General features: G+C 41.2%; 1 protein-coding gene and 1 pseudogene across 3 annotated transcripts in view; one reads left to right on the top strand and one right to left on the bottom strand.

Moving 5' to 3' along the window:
• Positions 1 to 16,570, top strand: part of CHCHD3 (coiled-coil-helix-coiled-coil-helix domain containing 3) — a 279,622-nt gene that overhangs the window by 135,918 nt on the left and 127,134 nt on the right. The window lies entirely within an intron of this gene.
• Positions 1,989 to 2,588, bottom strand: LOC102955374 (annotated as a pseudogene).

The raw sequence follows: 16,570 nt of genomic DNA, 5'->3' as shown, positions 1-16,570 counted from the left end.
CAGGAGAAACTGTCTGAAAATTCTTCTGATGTATAAAGCCACAGGATTCAACGATGTGAAATTATAGTGGGTTCTTTAGTATCTTCAGAGAATTGCAATTATTAACACCGAGAGTGATTTTCTTTCTTGTAGTTGTTAGAGAACAATTTAGAAAATTGATGCTTCTGTCAAAAGTCTGGATGAGTAGGATACAGGCTCAGTCTGGATATGGCAACATTAAGAACCCCACTAACTGTAAAAAAGAGAGTCTACTTTATACTCCATTAAACTGTTATCCATCATAAATAAATTATTTCAACACTTGTTCTCATCTTTATCAAGGACGATAAACAAGTCACTGTAAGGATTTTTTTAATGAATGTAATAGTGTTCCCCTCTTCTGCCTTGTGTGACTTTCTGCCTTCCCTTCTCCAAGCATCTCTTGACCTCATTAGAAACAAGTGTGTGCCTCCTGGATGGTCCCTGTCAACAAATATAGGCCTAGAATTGTTATGGGGGTGACACTGGAGGAGGTCAGATGACTCAGGGTGACTTGCTCCCGAGCTCTTCTCATTAAATAAATGATTTCGGCCACTATCCGGTGTCCCTGAATCTGTTTCCTCATCTTTCAAATGACCATAGTTACTTCAGAGGTTTGTTCTGGAAGTTCATAGAGATGAGACATGTGCTTTGTAACCTCATCAGTGTAGTCCTGTTACGTTTCTGTAGATAACGATTCCCGTAGTTGTGTTTGGCAGTGTTAACAAGGATTGGGAGATCTATATTGAGATTCCACAGTTGGACATGGGAATCCAAGTGCTGTTGTTAGTGCTTTCCCACGTTGCCCTGTTGTCTTCATAAACACCTCATGCTCCCTGACTAGATCCCTGCCCTGTCTGACCATCCATCTATCCCAGCGGTTTGCCAGAAACGCAATCAGAAAAAGTAGAGGAGGTGATGCCATTAAGGGGAACAGGATTGAATTCCTAATTTTTGGTGTCCCCAGCAATGTGGAGAACCCGGCGTCCCTAGGAGGTGGGCAATTGGTTGGTGAAGGTGGAAGGTTTGAGAGAGTTTGTTAAGGAGGATAAAAAGAGGAAAATGAGGCTGTGGTTGAAGAGATGGAATCTCCAGTTACAAATCTATGTAGACAAGCAGAGCACCTGTAGAAAGAACCCCAGTCTAGGAGTAGCTGTTCCAATGAGTGGCTGATGGTCTCAGAGGGGATGTTTTGAAGAGGACAAGGAAAGGCATTGATGTGAGCTGAAGTGTGGTTATGCTGAGCAGCAGGGAGTCTTAGCAGAGGGAGCGTAGCTGAGGATGGCCTCGGGAGTGGTGCATAGATAGGGATGCCTAAGCAGTAACTGCAGCTAGTCCCCCACCCCCACTCCCACCGTGTGAAGTTGTAAGGAATCTAGTGCCTTCTTTTAAGTACTGTCGTCGAGGATGACTACAAAGGTAAGAACTGGTGTTGTAAGTAGTGACATTGGCCACTTCTTATGTTGGATATAGTCACAAATTTGAGGAAAGAATCCAAAGAATTGCTGCCCCATCATAATCTTTTTGGTTTGAACACACAGAGCATGATACCTTTAGCAGATGGAATCATGTAAGAAGGGATGAAAATGGGCCCGCCTAAAAGTAAGGCCCACCTTTATGATTGGGAAGCATCAGCTTTACATTATTTTGAGAGGATATCCGTCATTGAGAAATTGGCTTCTCTGGTTGTGTTTGAACTGGATCTTACCTGTGGAGTCTGGGGTCCTTAAGAGTTCCCCTGCTGTCTTCTCTAAAAATGGAAACTGACAGGGTAAATGCAAAATACTTTGTTCATTGAATTTGGGTACTAATAAGAATAATAAAACCGTATGCTTTTTTCCTTATGCCCCCATTTCTAGCCCTATTGATGCCTATTGAGTGTGTGTGTGTGTGTGTGTGTGTGTGTGTGTATTTTTTTTTTTTTGACCTAAATTGTTTCTTAGGTAAGAATTTTACAAGCATTACTTATATTAGTGGTAACGGCGGAGCTGGAGAGTATTGCTTCTTCTCCAGGAGACTTGGCGAGAACCAGCAATAGTCTAGTGGAACTTGTGACCCTTTCCAAGGCCATGGCTTTTGTGGCTTGCAGGTGTCAGCCCTCACATCTCCCTGAGCTGATAGACTGGTTTGGTGATCTACTGGCTGTCAGGATTTCTTCTGATAGCTTTATGGAATGGATCAATGAGTATAACCTCAAAGAATTTGCACGTGGAATCTTCTTCAACACAGTAAGAGTTCAAGACTCTCAGAACCCCACAGTGGTGTCCAGCTCACTCCTCTGCAACAGATAGAAGGCTTTGGGGCAACTTTAGCTGGTTAACACCATGATGGACAAACTGGCCATAGGTTGCACCCTTAGGCACTGAGCGTTTGCAGCCACCACATCGCACATGAATCTTGGCCTTGTACCCCAGTCTTCATTCTTTATTGGGCCAGGCTGGGCGGGGGGCCTCTGTGGGACGCACCACAGAGAGCCGGTGGTATTGGCAGCTGAGCACTCTGAGAAGAAAATGCATTACATTGGATGGCTTCTTCCTCCATAACTTCTGGATGTACATGTAGGTGCCCATCTTGGCTTTCCTATGAGCTGATGGCTCTGCCAGATGGAAAGGCTCGACTATATTTCTTAACATGTTTGGTTATTTGCTCCACCAGTCCATGGAAGATGCAACAAATCCCAAGAATGGAGTGAATAATGGAATCTGTAAATTGGAAGCCATCACTGTGATCCTGGGAGAAATGACTGCTAACTGCTTGATATTGAAGGAAAAGACACAATATAGAAAGTAAGAACTGTATGAAAGTGCTTCAGTGGTGAATATTCCTTAAAATTTTTTTTTATCGTTTATTTATTTTTGAGAGGCAGAGAGAGACAGAGCACAAGTCGAGAAGGGACAAAGAGAGAGGGAGACACAGAATCCAAAGCAGGTCCAGGTTCTGAGCTGTCAGCACAGAGCCTGACGCAGGGCTGGAACTCATGAACTGTTAGATCACTACCTGAGCTGAAGTCAGACGCTTAACTGACTGAACCGCCCCCGTGCCCCTGGTGAATATTCCTAATGATGGCCTTGATTCATCCATAAAGCAAAACAACTTGGAAGCACTTCACTACTTTCTGTCCAATTGCCTGTAAGGAGACAGGGAAATGAAATACTCCGAGGAAAGATTTCCTTTACAGATGGCCACAGATTTAATCAGGGATTTAGGATGCATGAAGATAGAAGCTTCAGTTATATAGAAAATGCACTTAAATGGAGCACTTTATTTCCCAGGGATGCCAGATAATTGAGTTATACCTAAAATCTTGAACTGTCTGAATAACACACATTCATACACACATCTAGCTTCTGTGTGCCAAGAGGTGTTAAATGGTTTGAAAACTGTAATTAAATAGCTGAAATTCTGCTGCAAAACCACTGTAAGCATTGCCTCTTGTAGTATTTCAGTATTAAGTGCTAAAATTTAATCTGGGTAGCTGTGACTAATCTACTCTCTATTTGTAACACATTCAAATTAAGAGGTGTATGTTCTTGTTCATGTACTTTCTCATTAGCACTAATAATGCTAATGGGAGTGACAAATGTATTCTGTTTCTGCTTTCTATCACTCACACCTTTTAGATAGCTAGCTCCTTAGAGGAAGTAATTTTCCATGTGATACATTTGTGGAGCTGTGTGTTTACTTAATAGTTTACCTCAAAAGAGAATATGTCCATAGGGACTATTTATTAGTTGATGGGCTCCTGGGAAAAGAAATTTGAATTAATCAATTTGAACCGTGGAAGAAATTATGATGATAATTAATATAAATGAGAATACCACAAACTCATTTGTTCCAATATGTCTTTCAGGGTTGTTGTTGTTTTTTTTTTTTTTTTTTTTTTTTTTGGTTTGTTTGTTTTGTTCTGTTTTTTAATTTATTACGAGACTTCAAGGGTTTTTTTTTTTTTATCCCCCAGACTCTTGACTTTGATGCTTGAGTATACCCTATTCATTTCTCCTCTCCAAACCTTCCTGTTTGTTCAAAAGACTCTTTAATGTTTAAGCGAGTGAGTGACAGTTCTCAGTATTTGAAACAGTGCAAAGCCCTCTTCTTTTTGTGAGTACTCATCTCATTAAGGGTTAGTATGCTTTGTTATTATATTCCCTCCACCATCTTAGCAAATCCTTTCTTTCTTTCTTTTTTTTTTTTTTTAATGTTTATTTTTGAGAGAGAGTGAGAGCGTGCACGCATGAGCAGGGGAGGGACGGGGTTGGGGGAGACAGAGGATCTGAAGCAGGCTTTGTGCTGACAGCAAGAGAGCCTGATGCGAGGCTCAGACTCACGAACCGCTAGATCGTGACCTGAGCTGAAGTCAGATGCTTAAACGACTGAGCCAGCCAGGCGCCCCAAGTCCTTTCTTTTTTGAGAGATCCAGAATGGGATCTGTGCAGGGATAGCCTGCTGTTACCAGGTTTCCTCCTGCTTTCCCCAGCCCCCAACTCTCACACACTCATTCATGTTCACTGCACCCCATGCCTCATGGGAATGGTGGCTGTGCAGTCCACAGCTCGGGCTCCTCTTTCAGAGGAGATTCATTGATCTCCCCAAACCAAATTCCAAGTGGAACAGCCCATTTTCAAGTTGTGTACAGTCTGTATTTCTGTCTTGTCTTGATGGGTTACTCAGATTGTTTTCTTAGGCTCTGGAAATAGCTGTATCAAGTGTGCAATGTCACATGGGGGAAAGAGTGTGAATCCCTACCAGTATTAACTTTATGTCCTTGGGCGAGTCATTTAACATCCACAAGCCTCAGTATTTCCATCTGTTAAGTAGAAATAATTAATAGCCATGATACCTACTTCACAGAATGATTGGAAACATCATAGGAGATAATGTACATGAAAGTGCCTTGTAAGTTTTTTAGAAAGGGATATAAACCAAAGACAATTATTTACTTTTTAACAGTTAGAAAGAGAGAAGAACTGTGTTGGCAGGTCTCTAAAATGCTATGAATTTTCTTAACTTGTGGAAGGTATTTGCTAGGAATTCTTTTTTCTGTCATTTTATAAAACCACTGATATATTGTTTTTAAGTAACAGATTTTTAAGGAATTAATTTCCTTAATGGCAGTATGCTGGGTAAGTAAAACACTTGACAATAATAAGGTACTTCGAAAAGGCAATGCCCTTTGACAGATGAAAGATCAGCCAGTCTCTTTATGTAGCACAGTGAAGAAATACTAGCCACCAGATTAAATCTTAAAGACTAATCGTGTTTCACTAATTATAAGAGCTCGTTTATATTTTGGATAAACTGCTGTTGGTAAACATTGGATTATATTATATTAGCTCACGGAGCTGATTGCCAGCCCCAGAATAAGCGTAAGACTTACTAAAAGCTTTCATCAGTGGCTTGAAGTCGGTAGGCACCACCGCCTAATATTTCAGTTAGCGTGGAAAGGCAGGTAATGACATTATGAATACATTTATAATGTAGGCCAATTTCTTCTAAAATGCATGTAAGTATTATTACTTTACCAGGAGTCTGTGAAATATGATTTATTTAATGCATTTCAGCCCCCATAATATTAAGATATAATTGAGATGCGAAGTAAAAAAAAAAAAACAAAACTGCATGCAGTTGGTATGGTACATGAATCATAGACTAAATTGCTTGTAATTTTAAAGGCACTTAGAGAAATTGTGAAATTTATATAATGCATTCTTATATTTGGAAAAGGTTATAAGAACAATAGTCTGGTTATTTTAGTATTTCAGTCCTAAAAATAGGACTTTTGAATTATTAAACCTGAGATAGCCATATTCGTGAACAAATCCAAAAGTCTTTGTGTCCACTTCTCATTAAATAATTTTTGTGAATTTTTCCTTTAAACATCTCCTATTTAGCAGAGTAGTTGAGCAGCACATGATTTCTATAAAGGCCATAATCTAGTTTTTATAAACTATACAACTGATGAATGACAACATAAACGTTGCCAGCATGTTTAGAAGGGAATCAGTTAAATGGTACTTGGAATTTTGATGATTATTGCTTTGAAAAGACTGAAAATCACAGGTCTTGGCTTATAGTTTAATTACTTGCTTAACAATTGCTAGTGATTCACTAAATCACAAGGCTTCCAAACAAATAACATCAGTAACTGCCGCCATGCCTGAGCAACTCCAATTTTCTTGACAATGGCTACCAAACTGTGTTTAGCCTAATAGAAACTGTTAGTTTAACAGCAAGCAATAGGAGTTTCAAGTGTACCATTGATGAGATGCCAGCGAATTGAGTGCTTTACCAGTGGTAACACTTGTGTCGAGAATAACGTCAGCATGTTTCATCAAGACCAGTTGGAGAAGCGAATATAGTAATTATCCACCTACCTTTTTGATATTGGATTTAATAATTACGAGCACTGTCCAGCTTTTCAGGGCTTCTACTTAATAACTGGTTCTTAAGAACGCAGCTTGCGGTTCCTCACCGTTTGAATAAGACTGGGCAACAGGGCAAGCTTAAGGCCCTCCGTACCTTTGGGGGCCAGGGTCAGAACTCCTGGTGGCAGTTTAAAAGAAGAGCAAGATTCAGGTGTCCTGGTGAGAGAATTTAATTTGTGCCTTTATTGACCTGTGCTCTCTTTCTTTGCCGTGTCTTAGCTTGGTGGCATTTCTGTGAGTTAGTGACTCTTCCGTCGTGCCCTTTTGCAGTGGCAAGCTCTTTATTTCAAGTAGATTCTCCCAGAATTAAAAGAGTTCCTCATTTTTCACTTATTTAGAGCCACAGTCTTGCTCGCATGAGTTACCTTAACCCCTGTTCCTTAGTATTTTACCACTGAAATCATGGAAAAAAACGTTATCAGACCTACCTTTAAGCAGTGATGATAATGGTACTTTATCCAGCGCTCAGTCGTACCAGGCTCTGTGCCAAGAACTCCACATATATTTTATATAATTGTTATAGCATGAGGTGATAGTATTACCGCTCCTATAAGATTGGAGTAACTGAGGCTTAGAGAAGTGAAGTAATTTGCGCATAGTCACCAGGCAATCACTTTGGCCCCAGACCCATGCTTGGAGCTACTATGCATACCATCCCTGTAGTATAAATGTGCCCTCTTAATTTGTGAACAGGACTTATTTAGGTGTGATGCTGTGTAAAATATGGCCCTCCCTGGTGTAGATGGGTTTTTAATTGTGTCCTACAATAATACATTTTAAATTATGACCCACCGCCCACAGATAAATTAATTGAAACACAAGAAAGAATACCATATTTTATTTATTCCATTTTCTGCCTTCATCTTTTCTACTTTCTTCTGTTTCCATTTTCAAAAACAGTGGGTTTTGACCCACTAATACGATTTCACAGTCCACTAATGGATAGCAACCTACAATTTGAAAATCATTGCAGATCAGTGCTGGCGTTTTGGGTTCATGCTAGTGAGTGAAATCTGGGTTTCACTGGTTTCACACTTGCTTATATGCTGCCTCAGGTACTTGCACTTCTAATTTTGTTAGTTTTCTAATTTTGTGAGACCTTCAGTAGTTTTGCTAGGAGGCATTTATGAGTGATTGAATTCTGAGGATGGATTAGTACCTTTCCTGAGGCTCAGAGTTTCTCCTTTGCCATTTCATCATGGTCCTTCGGGGATCCTGTGGAGTTTAGATTCAGGGTTATGCTTAGGTTGTACTTTCCAGAGGCTGCCTCCCTTTCTTTCTCAAGTTCTCTTATGCCAGGCAAGTTCATTATGGCAATTGAGGGAAACTGAAGAGGAAAAAAATGGTCTCCCTCCAGTTATACCTCTTCTGTTTTGTCTCCCGTTGTGCTGGACACTGTATACCCCCTGTGTTATTATAAATAGAATTGAGAAGGTGCAGAAATTAATCATCTTGTACCCTTTGCCAGGCAGACCTACCTAAGTACTGGCCAGAATTCAAGACTAAGGTTATTGCCCCACTTGTCTTTGCCTGGAATGAACTGGTAGCACAGACTAGGGTAACCCAGCACTAGCGTGACACGTGGTGCCCCCATCCTCTCATCCAGTCCCTCCTTGAATCAGCAAATTTGGGTGCCTCCTCCGTGTCAGAAGGCTCCAGGGCTATGATGGCGAGTGTGATACACACGGTGCTCCTTTTTTTGAGTTTACATACTAGTGGGAGACAGACGATACATAAGACATGCAGTCAATATTGGAGGAGCTATAATATGGAGTAAGATGATGGAGCCTTGCAGCCTGCAGCATTTCTCCACGTGTCTGTGCCCCATCCCCAGGACTGTCAGTTTTGCCAGTACCCACAGATCCTCGAAAGAGACGCAGAACGTGTAAGTCAGAGGCCACCGTGGGCGTTTCATTTGTGAGAGGCCTGTAACTCAGGGGAGACTGTTGAGGGGAATGGGGCCAGAGTGGTCCCTGGAGCAGCAGCATCATTTTTTCTTGTTAAACGCAGCCTCTCTGACCCAGCTCAGACCTACTGAGGCAGAATCTGCATTTTAACAAGATCCCCAGGTGAATATGCACATTAAAGTTTGAGAAGTACTCTTAGAGTCGTGGTATTTCTCTACTTGGCTATGTAGAGAAATAAGAGTTGGGCACGAGAAGTCATGGCCAGCAGAATGATATTTTGTCACACCTTTAAGCATCAACAAGGATGTCAGATGCTGCTGCTTTTACTCACTTCTCTTACTCCCAGCAAGACCGAGCAGTGCACCCTATCCTGTCCTTTTGATATCTCCCTCCCCACAACTGGAATGGACTACCTGAAGTTAGTCCTCAGCCAGCATCATTCAGAAATCCCACTGGTATGCTGTAGTTCCATGTATATATGCCCAGCACCTGCCCTCTTGTGTCTCCTTGCACCCACAGGAGGGCCCTTTTGCCTGTGGCCCCCTTGCCCATAGACTCTCTTGCCATATGTATGCCTGTGTGCCATAAACCTTTGAAATACTTGTGATCTTTGGCTCAGCTGTGTGGTGTTTTGACCTCTGGTATCTTTTGAGGGAAGGAAATCCAGATGTGGACCAAGTCAGACTAGGGCTTTACATTAAAAAAAAAAAAAAAAAAAAAAAAAAAAAAAAGGAATCTCGATTCTCAGATATCACTCCAAACCAATGAAATCCATGTTTCTGCAGGATGGGACCTAGGATGTGGCAGGTTTTCAAAGCTTCCAGGTGATTCCAGTGGGCAACCAAGGTTGACAACCTCCTCTCTAGAGGAAAAATATCTTTTATGTAGGGCCCTAGAACAATTTAGAAGCTACCTATGATAAATTCTGACTGATGCTTTCAGTGTCCATCATTGAAGTACACCCTTGTTGTGCAGATACAGATGTGTGTAGCATGCTGAGTGCACACCTGTAGAATTGCTTGGGCTCGTTCTTGTAAAAACGTGGCAGAGTTGATGGCAGCAGAACGGAAAGCTACCAGAGTTGAATTTGAGTCAGCACAATGAGACTGACATCAGATCCTGTGGAAAATATAACACTTGTGACTCAGTTGATAGATGAATAATAGCACTTTTGCATTTGAAAAATCACAGTTCTTTTGAACGTTTAGGATGTTCTTGCCTACCGTTGTTGTCTGTCTGTTTCACGCTTGTGAAACTCATCAAGACCCAGGGTTATATCTGATTCTGAAAAGGAAAGCTGTAAGTCCCAAACTTCCACATTCTGGAAGGGTTTCATGTCAGAAAACCTTGCTTTTGCCTTTTGCTTTTTCAGATGACACAGAGCAGAAAGGATCAGCTGGGAGTCCCTCAAAGCCAGAAGATTAAATGGAATTAAGAGAAGGTATTCTGAGGCAGGACACAGTGGCTAGATGAAGGGACTCCAGGGGGAAGATTTTGAGGTCCTTAGATTTTATGACGTTTTCATAAGCCAGGGTGATAAGCTGTGGCTTGGAAGAGAAACTCAGGTGGAAAAATTGAAAGGAGGTCCTTAAAATTTTGTAGGATGTAAAAAAGAGAAATTTTAGCGGATAAGTTTTGCGCGCCAGTAATGAGCCTGATCTGAAATAGTGTCCTTCCAGCACTTTGATATGGGTCTATCAGTGGTCTGCCTTTGACGTTCAGACCCTGCATGAGCCGCCTTAACTTGTGAATCCTGACTAAAAGGGAACAGTTGGAGATGGCAGGTTCTGTGCTCATGTACGAGAGTGATGGGCTCCCGAGTTGTGCTGGCCAATAAGCAGTTCCTTCCAGGGTAGAGACCAAGGGAAGTGCCTTGCTTTTGCTTTGTCTTAGTGCCTGCATGTCTTTGACAAGTGAACAATAAAATGTACTGTTTGATTTCAGACTGTCTTGCTTCTTTCCTGTGTCCCTCCTGCAATCTTTCTTTTTCATGTCACATTACACAAGGTGCTTTTCACCTCTCTTTCTTGACCCTGGGTTCCAGTGTTCATTGGTCGCTCTCACCCAGGATGTGCTCTAATTGGCAAAACTGTAACCTGGTGGCAGCAGTTTGCTATTTCAGTTTCCTAATTGGTGTCAGGGGCTGCTGGTGGAGCCCAGCCATGTGGGATTGATTGATAGATCGGCCGCTGTGACCGCCAAGCTTCCGTCTGACCAACAGGTTTATTGCTTTTGAAACCAAAAATTAAAATGTTAAATATATCCTACAGTGTTCATAGTGGGTCTGAAATGAAATCAGCTATTCATCATTAAGGAACACTTTCAGTGTTACCTAAAGGTCCCTTGGGTTTGCAACTCGAAATTTTGTTCTATTTCTAACTCACAGCTGGCTGTTTTCTTGCTTTCATAATGCAGTGTAAAGCTGCATTATATTTCACACTGCCTGCTGCACAGTGGGTTTCTTCTTTTCAGAAGTAAGGCAGACATGGTGTTAAATGTGTGTGTGTGTGTTGGGGGTTGGGGTGGCATTGAAGATACTCTTCTTATAAAACTTGAAATGTACAAGCTCGTTTACATTGGTCAGTGAGAATGTAGATTGTTAACTGTGAATCATAAGAAAAAATGAAAGCTGCTTTTTCAAAAGCTATTTCATGTAGTTGACATTTACGTTGAAAGTATAACTGAGCATTTAGGTATAGGAGTGTAATATAATGACTGTTTACCCAAATTAATGCCTGAAGTTACAGAAGGCTACAAAATACTGCATTTAAAAAATTTTGTTTCTTAAATGTTTTATTTATTTTTGAGAGAGACAGACAGAATGAGAGTGGGTTAGGGGCAGAGAGAGAGGGAGACACAGAATCCAAAGCAGGTTCCAGGCTCTGAGCTGTCAGCACAGAGCCCAACGCGGGGCTCGAACCCACAAGCTGTGAGAGCATGACCTGAACTGAAGTCAGATACTTAACCGGCTGAGCCACCCAGGTGCCCCTACAAAATACTGTATTTTAAAATCTAGTTTAATATTTTGTGATTAACATGTTATATTTCAGTATGATAAAGCAATGCATAATCTTAAAGAGATAAAATATTACCAGTGAGCAGACCTCTTTGATGTTTTTGTCTCATCCAGTTTCTGTTGCCAGTACTTAATCATTTATAGCAGGATTTCTTTTGGAGAAAAAATTCAATCTTTATCAATATACATTTTGTTTTAAAACATTCTAGTAATGCTGTCTTATGTTTGTTTGCATAATACTGGTTTTCCAAAGAACTTTCATATATATTATCTCTCTTGGTCCTTTGGATACCCTCAAATTAAAGAATTCTTATTTTACATTTTATTGAGGAGGGGACTGATAATCAAAACATTAGGTGGCTTGGTGGAAATCACTACTACCACAGAAGTGACTGAGTCATGGCTTGAACCAGCCCTTGACATTCCTTGTCTAGTGTTTTCCCACATTAATATAGTGCTTTCTATGTGCTGAGCGTTACATTAGTGCCCTTGGCATTACAAAGATGACTCACACTGTTTTGTTTTTTGAGGAGTCTCCATATTGTTTTCTAATGTGGCTGCACCACTTTGCATTGGGAGATTTTCTTTAAAGAGGTTGATGTATTTGGGAGTTAAGGGAAGGAGCCCCAATGGCAAGAGAAGGATCAAAAATGCAAGAAAGGTGGTGATAAATTGATAGAGCAAAATCTCGGAAATTTGGGAGTACACCCAAGTTTAGAGTTGAGGGTCTTCCTCTCCAGAGTGAGAGAAGGAGGAAAGGAAGGATCATGTGAGGAAATGTAAGCTGAAGGGAGAGAAGTTTGCAGCCTAATGGCCTCCATTTTCTCAGTGACAGGATTTACTGAGATTCTACATTCTTCTGTGTGAATGCCGAGTCGATTTATTCTTTAGAGTAGGGCTCTGAAGCAGCTAAGGTGAACATGGTCAGGTGAGGGGCGATGGAATTCCCAGTCCAGTGTCCTGAGCAGGTGCATCTTCATTGCTAAGCAGATGTTAATGCCTCTTACCTGACTCGCTTGCCCCCTTCCTGATACCTCTGTCCCAACTTCAGCTTTCCCTCATGTCTCCCAAACTTCTTTTTGTTTTTCTTCCTTATCCTTGATTTAATTCTCTTCCATGTTCTAGTTCTTCCTTCTTGCCTGGGCCTGCCCTCCTCCCTTAGGGTACCTTCCTCGTCAGGCCTCCAGCTAAAGATCCTAGTCTAGTCTTTCTGTGGGACTCTTCTGCAAGTTCTGTGCTTCTTAGAGATAAAAAGGCTGAAATTGCTTCATGGGTCCTTTTCTCAACTGTATCAATCAATAGATTTGCTATATGAATACTTACATATGTTAGAAGATCCTTCAGGATATGGATATCGTTGACTTTAGGGGTACATTAAGATACTTCTTGTGAAGGATGAAACCTTTTAAAAAAGTTAAAATGAAGTCTAAAATGTATCTGACAGATTGGTTTTTCTATCAGATGGACTGCGTTTTTCTTGCCAAAACATACTTTTGAGTCTTACTGAAGGGTGAGTTCTTCCAGTGCTTCTGAAATCTGTTCTGACATTGGAAATGGACATCCAATTCCAAGAAGAGCCTTACATTAAAGATTGCCAATTTCAAACAATTTAATAGATACATAAGTGATAGAGCTATTTTAACAGTGTCTTTCAGCTTTTGAAAAATACCACTTGTTTTAGAAATTCAAGCTGTTTTAAACCAGTTGCTTCCACGCAGCTTGGCGGTAGCTGTTAGACCCTATTATAAATGCTTCAGCAAGGTTCAGTGTTGTAATCTTGGAAGGGGCTGAAGTTGGTTACATATTTGATCAAATTACCACGCACCTATCTGATTAGAAGCAGAGTTTGTTGATGGCTGGCGAGAGGTTAGAAATGAATAGAGAGTTTCCAGGGACTTGGTGTGTATCTTAAGAGTAAAGGAGATTTCCCATTTCACTTCATTGTGGCTAATAAAGGCAGCTGGGGAAGGGGCCAGAAGCATCAGCAGTTTGGAGAAAATTTATGATTTTCCATGAAACTACTGTTCATACTACATTTTGGGGAAACGGGCTAACATCTGTTTCATTGTTGTAGTGGGCTCTTTACTGTCTGTGGTTCTAATCTGGGGGTCGTGGGCTTCTGTGTAATCTGTGGGAATGTATGTTTTAATAAACTGTACTCCCTAAATTTCTGTCATACTTCAGATTCTAATCATTAAGTCCGTATCCCATAATACATAGAACTGCTCATAAAAAGACGAATCAGTAGAGATGATTGATAAAAGAGTACGGGCACTGACATTTTATTACCCGATGTTATTTATTATACTGATATTTTGTACCTGTGTCTCAAAGGCACAGCTTGCAATGCATTCACACACATCATCTCATTTGCTCGTCACAGATTCCTGTGAGTACTTCCTGTTCAACCTCTGTACTCTCTCTTTACAGTCTCATCACACCCATGGCTCCAGCCATCAGCCATAGACCAATAACTTCAGAATGTTTATTCTCAGGCTGTATTTTTCAACATGTAACATTTAACCAGTGTTCTCTTCTCACCCGCTAACTTCAGCAGAAACTGCTGTTCTCTTTCTCAGTGAGTGAGACCGCCATCTATATCCGAAATCTGGTTGTCCTCCTTGCCATTCCCGTCTCCTCTTCCACAGTCCACTGATTCCACTTCCTTAAACCTCTGGAATCCAAACCTGCCGCCACAGACCTTGTCTGGGTCTTCATGACATTTAGCCTGTATCTCTGAAAGCATATCCCAGGTAGTCTGCCTCCGTGTTCCATGTGGCCTCTGGAGTGGTTTGGTTTGTCTCAGATGAAACTCTGATGTGTTACTCCCATGCAAAAAGTCCTGCAGCAGCTCATCTTGGTCTCCAGGTAAAGCTGGAGGCTCAGTATGGTAGCAAGGCGTATCTTTCATAGTCTGCCCCTGCACTGTTTTGCCACGTCATGTTTGGCCATATTTCTGAGTGCGGCATAGACACCACTGCCCTGAACCGTCGGTAGGTTGCTGACCCTGCCATGTACTTTCATGCTACCACCCCTCCATGCTTTAATGCCTTTGCTTGCAAATACGCACGTACGTCTTTTCCATATTGACACTTTCTTGAGCCCCATCTTTTGGAACCATTTTTTGTTAATGTTTCTCCATCCACTGTGAAATTTATTATCCTTCTTCTGTGTTCCCACTCCACTTTCCCAGCAGATGTGAGCTTTTAGAGGACAGGGGCAATGAGGTGAACATCTGTTTCTCCAGCACCTTGTGTCATCTGGGACACTTAGGAATGTCATGGATGTTTGCAGAGCATTGCACAGGTCTGAGCCTACACACATATCATATCAACTTATTCCAAAAGTTCTTCTAGTCTAGAACTTGTATTCCACTTCTGTATACACCGATTCCTAAAAATGTAAGTTGTGATTCAACTGACAAAATCATTGACTTTGTTGAGTTATTCTCTTGGTTAAAAAAAAGTATCCTTTTGGCTAAAAAACATTTAGGGGTGCCCGGGTGGCTCAGTCGGTTGAGCATCCAACTTCAGCCCAGGTCATGATCTCACAGTTCGTGAGTTCGAGCCCCGCGTCGGACTCTGTGCTGCCAGCTCAGAGCCTGGAGCCTGCTTCGGATTCTGTGTCTCCCTCTCACTCTGCCCCATCCCCATTCATGCTCTGTGTCTCTCTCTGTCTTAAAAATAAAACATTAATAAAAAAATTTAAAAAAAATTTAGAATAAGAGGGCGCCTGGGTGCCTCATTTGGTTGAGTGTCTGACTCTTGATTTCAGCTCAGGTCATGATCCCAGGGTTGTGGGATCGAGCCCCATGTCGGGCTCTGCGCTGAGCATGGAGCCTACTTAAGACTCTTCTCTCTCTCTCTCTCTCTCTCTCTCTCTCCCCCTCTCCTTCTGCCTCTCCCTCTCCTTCTCCCTATCTCTCCTTCTTCCCTTCCCCACTCATTCTCTCTTTCTCCTCTCTCCCTCTCCCTCTCCCTATCTCTCCTTCTTCCCTTCCCCACTCATTCTCTCTCTCTCTCTCTCTCTCTCTCAAAATAAGAAAAAAGTATTGATGATAAAACAGTTTGTTAGTATGGCATTAATATGGCTGGGTGCTGATAGGCTGTGCCATAGGTGAAAAATGTCAGCCACAGATGTTTTTAGAGATTTCTATAAATAACACAAACTCAGTAAAAAAACTTCACTTTACTAAACTGAGGGGCTAGCTAGGGGAACTGTGTCCCCTGTGAATAATGCATTTAATTAAGTTCAATTTTAATGTTTAAAGGCAGCAACTAGACAAATTTATTACTCCCAATATTTATATCTTACAAAGTAGTAAATTGTAGCTGGAAAGCAGTAATAAAATGCAGTCATTTTGAAATGAATTCCAGAGTCACAGTAGTGCAGGGTTAATCCATGATGTACCGTGCTTTCTGCTTGCAACTTTGCAGCATAATCGGGTTCTTTTACGATTAATCTCACTTAAATGAGAAATTGTCTCCCACCCATTTGTTAGATTAGAATCTCTCCCCTTTCTAGTGGAGGCTGAAGTGATTTTCCTTACATCCTTTCTTTCTGCTTGGCTCCTCGCTCCACTCCATTATTGGTATTATTATCTCATAAGGATTGTTTTGTGTTTTGAGAATTTATTTTTCCCCTCCAAAACTCCCCCACCCTGTTCCCTTCCGAACAGATAAATTCAAAGAAAGAATAGTCCTTCTTTCATCCATTATAAATGATTTTTCATTTGAGCATATGTCATCTTGCTTTTTTGTTACAATGAAGATCAAAGGGGTACAGGTTCACCACTAGTATTCAGCAGTTCTTTTCAGTTCTGGGCCTTAAAGAAATAGGATCTAGTTTAATTTGTTGCAGCCTTAGATCTCTCTCAAGGCATGTGGCACTCAGATGGCTGGGCATGACTGCATGCTGTGTGTGTGTATGTGTGTGTTAAAGTGAGCGAGCTGGACATTTGGTATTTCATATGCTTTGCAATGCATATCCCAGAGATAACGCATCTCAAAGGAATGCATTTGTGTTGAAATACTACTTGCTTCTATCTAACCCAAGTTGGGAGTCCTTTAAAGATCCTCATTTAAAAATATCCACTCCACAGTTTGAAGTCTGGTGTCATAGGAATTTTGGATATTCGACACTTGCTTGGCTTTTTCTTTCTTTTTTTTTTTTTTTAAAGAGCTGAGAAAAACGAAAAAAAAAAAAAA

This window comes from Panthera tigris, chromosome A2 (assembly GCF_018350195.1).
Source record: "Panthera tigris isolate Pti1 chromosome A2, P.tigris_Pti1_mat1.1, whole genome shotgun sequence".
Lineage (NCBI taxonomy): Eukaryota > Metazoa > Chordata > Mammalia > Carnivora > Felidae > Panthera > Panthera tigris.
Note: the sequence above shows the minus strand (reverse complement) of the source record. Positions and strands in the feature narration are given on the sequence as shown.